The following is a 12,101-nucleotide window of genomic DNA, read 5'->3' on the forward strand; positions in this document are numbered from 1 at the left end:
TGGACAAATAAATAAATAATATGAAATAATGTTCTAAATGATACCTCTTCTGTATTAGAAAATCCAACTTTAACAATATATTTCTCACTAAATGTTCAGTGTAATGTAAAATAATAAAAAGTACCCTCACAAGATATTACTTACAAAAAACAAATATATTATTAACAAAAAACATATGGATATTAACAAAATAGATATTAACAAAAAACAAAATCTTTAGTTATCTTCTTCATCCTCCTTGTCTACCCATCCATATTTTGCATAATTACCAAGTCATAACATATGAGTATATTAATATTATACATGACTCAGGGCATCAGCTAATCAGGTGGTCTGCATTTATAACTACTACAGTCATTAGTTACCCACGCAGCCCGACACAAAATACAGAAGTTAGCCTAACACACACAAATATCAAACATTGATTATTATTATTTTTAACAGAGTCTCATGTTCCTATGCCTACAGGAAAATCACATGTTACCAAAGCAGTCTTCCACCTCCCCCTCTTCCAAAACAGGGCCACATACAATGTCATCACCTGGTAATCTCATGCTAACGTTAACGTTACAGCGTCACTAATGAGAGATATGAAAACATTGTCATAATGTTAACGTCCACTGACTTTTATAACGTTACGTTAGGTCTTCAATTCAGACCTAACGTCCAAGTCTACTGCCAATTCACACAAAATAAATAAGTTCATATACACAACATACCATTTATGACCGCTGGTCTTCTTTTCTTTCCTATTTGCCGCCTCTAGATTGTTGTTGTTGACTCTGCCGCGTCTGGTCGTACGTCCTGATTAACGTCTGTACGTCATACGACGTCTTCTCTGGCGATGCGTTAAATGGCTACTGTAATAACGCTAACCCACAATGACAACCGGGGGAGGGGGGGCACACACATATACACGCACAGAAGGAAAACCGGACATTATCATCAATTAATAAAAAAAACCCGGACGCCCCGGACGGGACGTAAAAAGTGGACATGTCCGGGGAAAAGAGGACGTTTGGTCAAAAGTATTTCGGTATTGTATTGTATTGTATTGTATTGTATTGTAGTACTTAACTGTGTAGCAACTGCAGTAGCTGCTATCATGGCTGTAACACGGGGAATTGATTGACCTAGCGATTGTGGTACTTGCACTTGGTTCTAAGAACATCCTTTCTGTACCGACAGCGATATATTGATGCACTTCTTATGACAAATGTACTTATTGTAAGTCATTTTGGATAAAAGCGTCTGCTAAATGCCCTAAATGTAAATGTAAATGTAAAATGTAACTATGGAGCAAAAGGAGAGGAAGCGTGTTGAACACGTGTGAGAGAAATAACGTGAGCTACTTCGAGCCACGGGCAAAGGCCCATGTCTCTCAGCGGGTGTGTACCTAAAGGTACGGCCACGCCAACCGCGTTACTCGCGTTATGGTACGGCCACACCCAGAGCCGGCCCTAGGCATAGGCAGTATAGGCAAATGCTTGGGGCGCCGTCATCCGCGGGGGGCGCCGAAAACGGGGAAAAGATAAAAATAAAAATAATAATAATAATTTATATATATATATATATATATATATATATATATATATATATATAAATATAAATCAGGAGCAAAATTGTCAGTGCCATTACTACTATTATTTCGAAATATTATTTATGCCCACAGCAACATAAAGTCATAGCAAAGGCTATTAAATAATGGAGAAGCCTTTTTTCTGGGTGCCTGCCTGGCTCGTTGCTCTGTACCTGCCCTCTGTGAAGGGGGCAGGGTCAAGAGTGTGCAGTTAGTGTATTAATGTTAATATTTCACACCTTAGCTTTCACATATCATTCATAGGCTATATATACATTCATTTCACTGCACTTTACTGTTTTTTGCACTGTGGTTAGACTGAATTGCATTGCAATGACAATAAAGTTGAATGAATCTCATCACATTTTCATTAGTCTATATTAGTCTCATGTATAGCACACCAAGCATCTGTTTTTTTATTAAAATGTAACATGCAGTCGTCACATATACTTCTCTTCTCCCTTCAGAAGCACTTTTAAAATATTTCAGTACCACCCCCATTGACACAGCATCAGGTGCTGCTGTCCCGTCTACCTCTGCACAGCCCTAATTTTGTATTTTTTTTAGACTTCAGTTGAGTGCTTGTTTAATCTCTGGTTAGAACCAAACTAGATAAACCATACTACATTTAATTGTATTTACAATAATTTGAATCTGAACTCCATCTATTATTTTGCTTATGAATGCCTTTAGTAAACATTATGCATTTCTTTGCAATATTTTGTGCATACTTATTGTATGAGTGATTCATTGCTTGTTACTTGGTTTGTAATACGTTTCGTGTGTTTAATTTTCTATCTAAAATCAAAGAGTCTCAAAGACAAAGCTTTGTAGCTTCTCTGAGTTTATGAACATTGGTAGTCGAATTTACTGTGCGATCCAACGGGGTAGGGGGCGCCAGCAAAAATCTTGCCTAGGGCGCCAAATTGGTCAGGGCCGGCCCTGGCCACACCAACCGCGTTGCTCACATTTTTGCATAGGGAACCATTGGTCTAGGCGCGGTACACGCGTTGAAGCGTTGCGTTGGGGGCGTTAGGCGCGGCAGTTGCACGTAATTACGCACGTAAACGCAGTAACGCCCCGTGCCCACTACCTCCTTCAGTCAACGGAGGTGGGAAGGCGTTGCTGACTGATGGGGGAGTAGTCTTTGCAGAGGCATCCGTCAGCCAATCAAATCGCTTCGCCGGGTTCTTCCCGCTACTTCCTGCTTGTTGCGATGCAAGATGAGCCGCTTTCCCGCTTTCCAGTATCGTCAGAGCCCGAGTCGCGTCACAGTGCTTAAATTTGCAGTCGCGATCTGATTGGATGACGGATCCGTCGCTGCCGATAAAGTTGAACATTTTTCAACTTCTTGACTGAGCCGAAGGCTCCAACGGAACGGACGGATCCACAATGCATTGCGCGTCCGTCCCCATTAAAGTCAATGGGGATCACGCAACGCCCGGAGTTCAGAAAATTGAACTTTCAACGCTCCAACGCGTGACGCTTAGCCGCGGTAGCCAATCAGCGTGGAGCTTGACCCGAGGTCACTGGCAGAGAGTAGTGAGCTTGCACAGAAGCATACGGCCGACATCTTTCTTTATTCTGGGTGGAAATAGTAAAGTAGTTACGCCATTAAATGCGTTTATGGAAACATTTCTAGCGAGAAATGTGCATTTTACTTTCATAACGTTCACTCGGTGAATGTGAAGGATGTTTGGTTTGATAGTTATGACGAAGAGGGAACGCTCCGTTCACTTGCATGGACAGAGTCTCTGGTTGCTAAGCAACCTCAACGTCTTGGCGGACTATATATCTGCTGATCAACCCTACGAATGCTGGAAACACACCAGACACACCATGTGAAGTTATTTAACCCGATTATTGTTATTTATATCCGAGATTATTTAATCTAACCCGATCTAAACTCTATCATGCACCCAAACACGGCGGCGTTTGGGTTTCCTACCTCGGACTCCAGCGCAGCCACGGCCGACTTTCTTTATTCTGGGTGGAAATAGTTACATAGTTACGCCATTAAATGCGTTTATGGAATTACTTTCATAATGTTCGCTCAGTGAATGTGAAGGATGTTTGGTTTGATAGTTATGACGAAGAGGGAACGCTCCGTTCACTTGCATGGACATGGACTCATCTAGCTGCGTTGACGCGTTGGAAGCGTTGAACCACCACACACTGGTCAAGCGTCAGATTAGGCGGTTACTGGCGTTATCCAACGCGAGTAACGCGGTTGGTGTGGCCGCACCATTAGGGGCGTCCAAACTCGGCATTTTTGCATAGGGAACCATTTGTATAGGCGCGTAGACGCGTTACATGCATTGAAGCGTCGCGTTAGGGGCGTTAGGCGCGTCAGACGCACGTAATTACGCACGTAAACGCAGTAACGCGCCCAACGCACCAACGCCCGGAGTTCAGAAATGTGAACTTTCAACGCTCCAACGCGTGGCGCTTAGCCGCGATAGCCAATCAGCGTGGAGCTTGACCCGACGTCACTGGCAGAGAGTAGTGAGCTTGGACAGAAGCATACGGCCGACATCTTTCTTTATTCTGGGTGGAAATAGTAACATAGTTACGCTATTAAATGCGTTTATGGAAACATTTTTAGCGAGAAATGTGCATTTTACTTTCATAATGTTCGCTCGGTGAATGTGAAGGATGTTTGGTTTGATAGTAGGGCTGTAACGATACGCGTATCAAACCGAAAATCGCGATACTCAAAGCCACGAACCTGTCTCGCGGTGTGAGAAGGCAGAAGCGCGATATGCCCTTTCTAACTCTTCGGTCAAATTGTCCGATTGAAATTTGCTAATAATTAGCAAACTAAATAATAGTCTGCTGACAGCGCCCCCTCCTATCGATGCCGTAAATATGCGACGAGATGCCCTCTATGTGATCACAGCTCTCCGTGGCTACGGAGGATTGCATTTCTCCACAGCCGTCGAAGTCCTCATTTGCGATATGAACGACATTTATCCAGAGTGGGCAAAGCGCGAAAAAAATTGCCTGTGTGATCCTGTCTCTATTGTTTTGTGTGATTTGACTGGCAGTTTGTCTGCTTATAGGTCGGAATGAAGCGGCCACCGATTATTGACAGGATGGGTACTTTATTCTACCGGACTCGTTCGCTTCTTCACTAGACACACGCGCTACCGCTCGCTCTCCTCGCTCGTCCACTCACTCGCTGACGTCACTCACACACGCATACGCACACTGCCATTCTCGCGCATACACATATGCTACTCGTAACACTATGCCTCGTTATTGCGACGTTCATGTTTTTCCTCATCTATTGAAAGTTAGGCTATTAAACATGTTGCATTCTATACGGCCTGATTATGTCATTATTTAAGCTACATAGCCTAATAAGAAGCGCTAATAAGGATATTTGAATAAACCAACCAAACAGTTAAAGGGGCCCTATTATGCCTACCAGCAAAAAGCATCCTCCAACTGCAATCTTTGGTTATTTCTTTATTAATTTATCTATACTTTAATAGTATTCTTTCGGTTCAAATCTGTTCAGTGTTTCAAATTATTTGTTATTAAATGTTACGTTAAGATAATTGGTATTTAAGTGTTGTTTAAATAAAATGCTTTTTAAATTTAAAAGAATCGTTGGATGTATCGAACCGTGGGTCAAAAATCGTGATACAAACCGAATCGTGAATTTGTGTATCGTTACAGCCCTATTTGATAGTTATGACGAAGAGGGAACGCTCCGTTCACTTGCATGGACAGAGTCTCTGGTTGCTAAGCAACCTCAACGTCTTGGCGGACTATATCTCTGCTGATCAACACTACGAATGCTGGAAACACACCAGACACACCATGTGAAGCTATTTAACCCGATTATTGTTATTTATATCAGAGTTTATTCAATCTAACACGATCTAAACTCTATCACCCAAACACGGCGGCGTTTGGGTTTCCTACCTCGGACTCCAGCGCAGCCACGGCCGACAACTATCTTTATTCTGGGTGGAAATAGTAACATAGTTACGCCATTAAATGCGTTTATGGAAACATTTTTAGCGAGAAATGTGCATTTTACTTTCATAATGTTCGTTCGGTGAATGTGAAGGATGTTTGGTTTGATAGTTATGACGGGGAGGGAACGCTCCGTTCACTTGCATGGACAGAGTCTCTGGAGCAGAATTCTGGTGTTTAGGTCTGTCGTAGATTCCCCTGCTCCATGGAAATCATTATGCACAGTGTTCAGTTTGTCCAGATCTTGAATTGATAAAAAAGTCTCTTGCAAACAAACCACATCCGCATTCTCAAAGAGTTTGTCAATAACAATGCGTTGGGCTCTCACTCCAGCGCCCTGTCCAAGTCGCAGACCACGGGAGTTATAAGACACAACTCTCATAGTAGTTCATCATTGTTTATCATGCACAGGAACCCTAGGCTCAGGCGCACTCGTCCCTGTGCCATGTGGTGCTATAACACCTGCCCCTACCGCAGCCCTAGGCTTGCGATTCTCATAGAAGCGCCTTACATAGGTCCCTTCTGGCCACAGCTGTGGTGCATACAACTCTCCTACTTCCTTGCACTCAGCTGTAACTTTGAAAGAGCTGTACCGAGTATACAGTGTCAATCTTCTGACAAGTCACATCTCTGGAGAGTTGTTCTTTTAGATAACTAGCCAGAGTCTCTGAGTCTAGGTCAGGAGCAAGCTTTTTCGCGAACACACTCACCAGCTTAGTTGTCACTGCATGTATGTTCCCCACAGCACCGGTTCCAACTATGTCTTCTTCTCTCTGTGAGGGTTCATACTAGTCTTGCTCTGTACTGCAGTAGATCGTTTTCCCGGACGTTGCTTGTGCTTGGAGGCACAATGACGATGTCCCCTCCATGGAGGGGACATCGTCGTGGCACTCCCCCCGCCCGCCGTCTCCTCAGCGACGGCCAACGCCGAGGGCCCGGACGCAGGCTTCCTGTGACTTGGTCCGTGGAACTGGGCCCCCTCACAGGCCATAATAGTGGCTGCATTCCCCTTGCTGGAACTTGGTTGCTCAATCACACTCAGGCGTTGGTTAATGTCTGTGGTTATTCAACAAAGGTTTTCACATGCAGTCGACTGCTCACTCACAGCATTTTTCATGGAGGCTATCTCTGCAATTAGGCGTTCAATCTTACTAACCAGGCAAGAGACATCAAGGCTATTAAAAGTCACTGGTGGTAAATCATCCAAGTTATAGGACACAAAGCGAGGAACATCCTCACCAACCTCATTCAGTAGTTTCAGACAACTCTTAACATTTTTGGCATCTTTCTGTTGTCCTTTGTGAGCTACACAACGCTGCCCCGTGCCAGGACACAGTTCAAACAGGACCTTCTTGGAGCTTTCAATCCACTCTGATCCAAAGTGATTTACAGCCATCAGGATAATTTTATCCTGAGGCACAGTCTTCAGTTTGACAGCAAGGAAACTTAACAGTTCATCTTCAACGATAGTTTTGCCATCAATAGTGGTGTAGATCTCAGGTTTAATCCTTTGTTTGATAAGACGCAGTCCTGCTGTGTCAACATCGGCGACCATCTTGTATATATATATATGACCCTATTGCATAATACATATACTAGAGTTTTCGAGCACACGTTGCGCGTGCTCAACCTCTACTTAGAAACAAATTCCTGAGCACATAATATAATAACATTTTGCCTATAATTTGCCAACTTATAAAGTCACTTTTGGTCGTTGGTGGCAACAGGCTGATTATCATTTGGGGGGCCACTCAATGACATGCAGAAGCGTCATCAACACTCCCACTGAAGTGGTGTGAGGAATACTGACTTTCTACTCCCTCATTCATCTATAAGGTAATTTACATTTCCTACAGAGAAAATTCTACCTCAGGGGTTGTTAGGGTAGCGTTAGCTGCTGGACCCAAGAGCAGAACATAGAGACAGGACAGGAGTTGGAGTGACGGTGAACAGGTTTATTTAGTACAGCTAGGAGTGAAGCAGGAGGTAGGTTGGAGTGGGGCGTATCAGGCTGGAGGGAGTGAAGACTGCAGGCTGGAGGTGACGATCCAAAAACTATAGGTGAGAGAAACCAAAGGTGAGGCACGAGAATTCCACAAGGGAGAACACTAGAGAGTTTGCACTGGAGCCAGGAACGAGTAACTACCACGGTAACACAAAGTACGATCTGGCGATGACTGCAGGGAGACCAGGTGTATTTGAAGGGGAGTTGATGAGTTGATGCAGGCCAGGTGTGAGCAGTTGAGTGGCAGGCAAGGCACAGAGACAGACAGGGGGCGTGACCAACACACTCTGTAAAAATAAAAAGTTGAGAAAACGCAAATTATCAAGGCAACCTGATGCAACCACATTTTTGAGTTCTCTCAACTTTTGACTACTATTGTTGACTTGACTAAGAAATACAAGTTGACATAAGAGTTATGCCAACTTGGATCCTCTTGTTCACCTAATTGTGATATTTACGTCGGACCAACAATAAAATCCATGCTTCAATTCGATGTATTTTTACCTTCAACAAACTCAGAAATTATTGTTGAAACTTTGACTACTGTTGTTGACTTAACTAAGATTTCCGAGTTTATATACGAGTTATGCCAACTCGATCTTGTTCACCTAATTATGATATTTATGTCGGAACAACAATAAAATCCATGCTTCAATTCAATGTATTTTTACCTTCAACAAACTCAGATATTCATGTTACTTAAGTGGGAAAATTCCTTTATAAATCAAGTAACATTAATGTTGCTGTAATTATATTTAAGAAATGCTAAATTAATAAATAGCACACATCAAAAGGTATCCGAAAACTTTGTATTTCTCTTGTTCAGAAACATGTTCAACACCATCATGGAACTTGAAACATTGAAGCACATTAAATCAAGGAACTTGACTTTATAAAAAACAAAACCAATGAGAATCCAGAGCTTTGTGCTTAAAATGAGAACACATCGAGCGTGTACAGACACGGAGGTGTTACTAAAGCAATCACAAATTTGAACAGTTGACAGTGGATATATGCACCTCTTGCAAACTGGTGCCTGAAACAATTTTGAAAATAAAAATATATTACTTTAAGTTTTCCGTGAGGACTTGCAAGTTTTAAATCACTGGCTGTGAATATTTACAAGCACCAACCACAATGCACTAGAACAGGCATAAAACAAAGGTTGGCTTCCACATTAAGAGTCACAGCAAAAGCTTTGTTTTCAGAGACCTTCTGCGCTGGGAGCACTGAGAGCCAAGTTCGAAAAAGATGGTCTGAATTGCTTCCAAGGTGTACTTCATCTCCTTCGGATAATCAATGTTCATTGCATACAGTAGGCTAAAGAGGTATGCAAAGGCAGTGCCAAGATCTGGCAGGTCATGTAGCACGATGGAACCTTCCAACACAACAGCCCAGTCCCGCACGTTTGATGAAACAGCAGGATCATCTTCTTCACGGACAGCAAGGAGGCCAACAGACACGCCCCTGAGCACTTTTTCATCAGGGTAAGTTTCCTGAGGACAAGTAACAGATGCATGATTGAGAGCTAGGTCGATCAAAAGGATGTAATTAGGCCCCGACTGATATGGATTTTTTGGGGCAGATTAAATTTAAAAATTTTCCAAAAAATATTTTTTAACCCCTAAAGATCCCATGCCATGCTATTTTATGGATGCTTTAATGTAGGTATTAGTGGGCCACAAACACAGTATTCAAAGACGTCCCCGAAATTCAGCCGTGGTGCAAAGTTACAGCCACTCCGAGCCAGTCGCACATTGAGCTTCCCCCAAATGCGCTGTTTCGGTGGGCGTGTCAAGGCAGGTCAAGGAGGGGGGTGGGGGTGTGGCCCTGAGCAGCTTGTAGCCATGGTACCATGCGCTGTTTACGGTGGATGTATCGCAATGGCTTGTAGAAACCCATATTATACATTGATATCTATGTCACGGCAACAGCACCGGAGGATCTAATATAGCGCCGCCGCCCCGTTGATTCAGTCAGTCAGTCACGTCGTTTTTTTGGGGGATCTCTTGTCGCCTTCGTGAAGTGGAAAGGAGCACCGTAAACACGAGGGTTTTTGGAGAACTAAAACGGACCGTCCCGGACGTCTGATTCACAAAGAAGTAAACACTTCCGGGTTTGTGTCAGACTGTCCCGTATCCATGGAAGAATGGAAAAAGATGAAAGATGAGTTGGACCACATCAACCTGAAATCCCTGGAGACAAAAGATATGAAAACTATTGAGACAGCAGAGAAACCAGAGCTCTCATGTTCACAGCTATCAAGGATTTGTTCGCTTTCTCCATGAGAGCTCTGAACCTTTGTAAAACTATTGCAGATACTAAAGATGTCACAAGTTCTGTCCCACAGGATTTCCCCAACTTTGAAGAGATAATAAAGAAGCAGCCCCATGATGTAATACCTGATTTATTGAAAGCAGCTATGGCTACATTGCCTACTACAGGACAGGGCAACCCTAAAGAGACCAAAGAAGACAAACAGCTCCTTGTCAGACATACTCTCACCGTTGAAAGGATGGTGGATGGGGTCAGTGGAGACCAAGAGGATCCAGCGCCTATCACGGATGTAGATTGGATTGCGATGAAAAGGGACGTTAAAGGAACCCTAAAAAGGTTCCGGTGAAGAAGGCCTCAGTATCTGGGGGAACTGCAATCCTCAACTTCGCTTCAAAAGCGCACCTGGATGAAGCCAAAGAAGCCCTCTCCTTGAAGTACAAGGTTTCCTCGAAATCTGAAGACAGAAAGAAGTTGGATCCCAAACTAACTATCCGGGATATTCCAACTGACATAATCAGCAAAGAGACCCTTGAAGAGAAGCTCCTGGAGAAGAACGAGAATATGAAATCCATCAAGGTTGTGTTCTTTGATGACAAGCAGAGATACGCTGTAATCCAAGTCAGTGCAGAAACCCGGGAGTCAATAAGGCGAAATGGAGACTGTGTAAACATTGACCTCAGTGAGCACTATGTTACAGACCGTTTTCATGTCATCCAGTGCTATCACTGTCAAGAATTCGGTCACATGGCTAACTCTAGGTACTGTAAAGACAAAGACAAAGACCCTACATGTTTCTACTGTGGGGGGAGTCACACCTCAAGGGACTGCATGAACAAGAAAGACAACAAGATCAAGAAGATGAAGTGCTCCAACTGTTGCAAGAGCAGAAATCCCTCCGAGAAGAACTCAGCCGCAACACACAAAGCCTCTGACAATTTGTGTCCCTCGTTTGTAAGAGAGCGAGCAGCCATTATGTCTAGGACAGCCGGATGTGAACAGACAAAAAACTCCTACATACAGAGGATCAAAGAGGCCAAAGCACGCCTCGGACGAGTTTAAGGATAGCAACATTTAATGTCCGATCTCTAGTCAACAAGACAGTAGGAGTCCTAGAACATCTTCAAGATGTTGACTGTGACATTTGTTTTGTGCAAGAGACCTTCCTTCGAGATGGGAACAAGGCCAAGCTGATGGAAATCAAAGACTATGGATGGGATGTCATATCGGACCCGAGGAAACACAGGAGTGGTGGAGGAATAGCCATGCTTTACCGGGATACTGTTCAGTTAAAATCCAACAGCAAAGTCACGAAGTACAAGTCTTTTCAAGTCATGGAGTCAGTCTTGCACTCTGAACAAGATACTGTAAGACTGGTAAACATCTATCGACCTCCGTACACCAAGAAAGCTCGTTTCACTGAGTGTGCTTTCCTAGAGGAATTTGATGAGTATCTCAAAGACCTCTCAGGGAAACCTGGTTCTCCTATCATCGCTGGGGATTTCAACTTTCATATGGAAAGACCCGAAGAACACTACCCCAAGAAGTTTTACCAACTCTTGGAAGGCCACGACCTGTACCAGCACGTTCCACTTGAGCCAACCCATGACCAAGGTGGAACTCTGGACCTTGTAGTTACCAACAAAGCCCTTAGAAGGAAACTGAGCTTGTTTAAGATCTGCCCCTCAAGGACCAAATCTGACCACTTCCTTGTACTCTTTGATGCTGATATTAAGCCAAAGATCCCTAAAGACAAGTTTATGACCTACAGAAATTTTAAAATGATTGATGCAGAACAATTCCAAGAAGAACTAATTGACTCAAAATTAGCGGACTTCCCTGAAGACATGCCAGCAGACGATGCTGTCATTCTCTACAACACTGTGCTTACTCAGCTAATGGATAAGCACTGCCCTTTCATCAAGAAGAAGATAAAGAAGAACCCGATACCCTGGTTGGACTTGGAACTCCGCATTCTCAGGCGCAAAAGAAGAGTGGCTGAACGTGCTTGGAGGAAGAGCAAAGAAGAAGAAGACCTTGCAAGATCGGAGTTGCCTTATGTTATACAGTCGCCAGGACCAAAACAGCGTGTGGCAAGATCGGAGTATGTTAGAGCTAGGGATGAGTTCACTTGTTTCGAGTATGTCAAGAGATGTGCTCTACAAGAAGCTCAATAGACTACTTGGAAATTATGCTCAAGACCTTCCAAACTACAAAGATCCCGTTAAACTTTCTGAAGATTTCAAAGATTTCTTC

The sequence above is a fragment of the Gadus morhua genome, chromosome 3 (assembly GCF_902167405.1).
Source record: "Gadus morhua chromosome 3, gadMor3.0, whole genome shotgun sequence".
Taxonomy (NCBI): Eukaryota; Metazoa; Chordata; class Actinopteri; order Gadiformes; family Gadidae; genus Gadus; species Gadus morhua.